The sequence below is a fragment of the Callorhinchus milii genome, unplaced genomic scaffold (assembly GCF_018977255.1).
Source record: "Callorhinchus milii isolate IMCB2004 unplaced genomic scaffold, IMCB_Cmil_1.0 Scaffold448, whole genome shotgun sequence".
Classification (NCBI taxonomy): domain Eukaryota; kingdom Metazoa; phylum Chordata; class Chondrichthyes; order Chimaeriformes; family Callorhinchidae; genus Callorhinchus; species Callorhinchus milii.
This window is the reverse complement of record NW_024705189.1, coordinates 2,759-6,059: the sequence shown is the minus strand read 5'-3', so window position 1 is coordinate 6,059 and position 3,301 is coordinate 2,759. Positions and strand designations below refer to the sequence as shown.

General features: G+C 41.4%; 1 non-coding gene across 1 annotated transcript; it reads left to right on the top strand.

Annotated features, from left to right (window-relative positions):
• Positions 1 to 1,435: 1,435 nt before the first annotated feature.
• On the top strand, positions 1,436 to 1,508 carry trnaf-gaa. Its single transcript has one exon. It is a non-coding gene; the product is annotated as a tRNA-Phe (tRNA).
• Positions 1,509 to 3,301: the final 1,793 nt, after the last annotated feature.

The following is a 3,301-nucleotide window of genomic DNA, read 5'->3' as shown; positions in this document are numbered from 1 at the left end:
CAGGGACCTGCCGCTTTTGGCGTGAATGTATTCTGTTTCAATTACTTCTTCGCAATTGAAGTAATATCGTGAAAAACTTCGTAAGAGTTTATCATTTAGTTTTGCTTTAGTGACAATTTTTCTGGGCTTTTCAACCGACATATTCTTGGAAGACTTCATTTAGTTTCCAAATCACATGTCGCAGGATATGTTGGACTTCTTTCGTCGGCAGGAAGACGTCGACCTGGGCCTTGTGTCCTCACTAGACTCCAGTTAGAGCCTCAATGTTCCTCCAGGAATATCATATAGATACGAAGATTTGTAAAGGCTCGCAATCCGCAATATCTGTCCAGTCGGGAACTACTCGACTCAAACAATCCACAAATTCAGCCTTCGAAACGCTGACAAACCAGAAGTTAAAAACCAGGTTTGTTACAAATTCAGGTAAGAATCGATTAAACCAGAATTAACGAATTCTCTCCACTCTCATATTGTCTGTACAAGTTGTTTGCGCAGTCATTGTTGTTTTATATCTTAGGGATTATAAATGATCCCAAATGTTGTATGTGGAGTCGAATGGACAGCCGTGATCGTACATTGGTTAATATATTGTGTTGTGACCGCTTCGACCGCGGATGACATCGCATTCACGTCAATCACCATCGCTTTTCAGTTTGACATATATTTAGTTGTTTTATTTGAAACTCACCGCTGTTTTCATTTGATTAATAATTTCAGTAAACCTCGCATTTGATACACTGCCTTCTCACAGCTTCGAGACTTCTCAAAGCACTTCACAGAATACATTGTAAAGTGAATGAACTGTTCACTTATTACTACTACTACTATTTATTAATATAATTAATATTAGGTGGGATATGTTGATGATAAACATTTAACACAACTTATTGATAACTCGTTTTCTGCGTTATTTTTATTGTTTGTTTTTCATAAGACATAACAACAACAACACGATCACATTGACTGTGAATCGAAACGTTGACCTCTCGCCGTGATTTGAACACGTTGCCTTCTGATCTGGAGTCAGAGGCGCTACCGTTGCGCCACGAGGTCGTCAGCTTTCCTCACACGAGAGGCTGGAATCGGAGACGTCTCAAAGATGTGCCGTGACACTGTACCAAATCTAAACGCTACTAAAATATAACAGAGTAAAGGAATATGACATGAAGGTAAGAGACGTAAAGTACATCCAAACTAAACTTGTGATACTGGTCATTCCGAAGCATTGTTCAAAACCCACTTCACGGCCGATGTTCGGAGCTCCCGAACATCTGTGATAAATCCCTGAGAAGAAGTTCTGAAATTTTTTCCTTGTCAAAATAAATCGGCTATAAAGTCCCCGAAATGAGCGACCACACGTTAGAAGCAGTTCCATTAGAAAACAAGATATGTGCATTTTTTTTCTAAACAAGCGTAAACACTTAATCTTACAACCGCCGAAATAGCTCAGTTGGGAGAGCGTTAGACTGAAGATTTAAAGGTCCCGGGTTCAATCCCGGATTTCGGCAGCTTTCTTGTTCAGTTTGCTTGGAACTAACAGTCTACGTATGTCCTCTTAGACTGTCCGTTTGGGTGACGTTACATTGCGACTCTTCTGCTCAGTTCTTTTTCAATCACACAAACACAATTTATTATTTCCAATGACTTTAAGATTGAGATGAAATTTTTTAAATGTGCAGCAAATCGTCAGAGATCCATTCGGTTTGATATTGCCAAGTTCTTCTTTGACATTTCAGTTGTTTGGTGCACAAAGTGGCTCATTGGTCTCGGGGTATGATTCTTGCTTTCGGGTAACAAATGGATAAATATTCGAGAGGTTCCGGTTTCAAATCCCGAACGAGCCCAAATTTTATTTGAAGCGTTGCCCATATTTCCCACTCTGATTGTAGTTTGAAGGAATTAAATTGTTTTGGTGATATCGACACATAATTATCCCATGCAATCGGCGAATTTAGCATCCGTTGCAGCGCCAGTGGTTTAGTCTTATTACGCAAGATTTATATTATTGAAAGCAGTGTTTGATTTTTGGTGATTGCTTCAATCTGCCACTGTCCCTGCCCTGCCCTTGCAGTTGAATTTTATTTTTGTATCTGGGGAAGGAGAATATTGTTAGCAGCAGTCATTATTGGATTTTCCAAAAAAATTACATGCTGACCAAACGAAGCGAATTATTTGAGATGCTCAGAATCAAACAAGTGAAATGTAATAGATGTAAATCATTTGCGTTTCCACATGGGCTGTGACAAAATGCCACTTGAGAGGAAACAGACTAAAATCGGTGCTTGTGTAATCATGGTGGAGAAGCAACGCGTAGTAAAACTCCAGCAGAGATCCCATTGGAAGGAACTGATGTTGGAAAGACCGAATGGGTCATGGCACCGATGGACGGAATGAAGGATTGCGTTAAAATGAGCAGATCTGAGGCAAGGTAATGGTCTGAGCGGCACGTGAATGTCAGCGTCAGTGCTTGTAGAAACTGAGCGAAGTTGTCTGGGATCCGGGAGAGAACTGTGGAGGAGCTCTGTGGTCACCTGTGCGAAGGCCTGACCTCTCCGAACGAAACCACAGATACTGAAGATTTGGAAAGGCAGAATGTTAGTGACAAGATGGACTTCTTGATCATCCGTCAGCAAATCAGTCCTTCGACAGCGAGAGAGAGGAAAGGAGCAGGCAGAGCAGGTCTTCCTGCAACTGGTACCAGTCGATACCAGGGGCGGAGAGGAAACACCCCACGTTGAGGGGATCACCAATTCCCCCAAACCTGAAGGCCTGACAGCTCAGCTAACTAAAATATGACTAGTGCTGTCTTAGCTTGCATCCATTTACAGGACATAATGAGATTTTAATAATCGTGGATATATTTGTCTCGTTTCTTTGGAGCTTCCTTTTTCGTCTCACTACAGAAGCAGTTTATATGAAAGTTGCTGTATCAAATGCAGTGATTATTACTAACTGACAGAAGTTGAAAATATTAATGAAATTCAGAGAATTTTTATTGGCCAATATTGACTCCATTGAGAAAAAGTCTGTATTTGAACCTGATCAGCAATCGAATGCTCTCCCGCTTAGCTACACAAAAATGAGTTCAGATTTCCTAGTTTTGACTCATGCAGATTTCGGAGCAGATCATCCACAACTCTGCAGCCCGGATTCTCTCCTGCACAAGGCTCCACAATACTATGACCACCATCTTCGCCTTGCTCCACTGGTTGCCGATCAGTCAGAGGACACAGATGAAGATCCTTTTCCTCACCTTCAATGCCCTCCAAAGACTTCCACCTCCCTATATCTGTGACCTGTT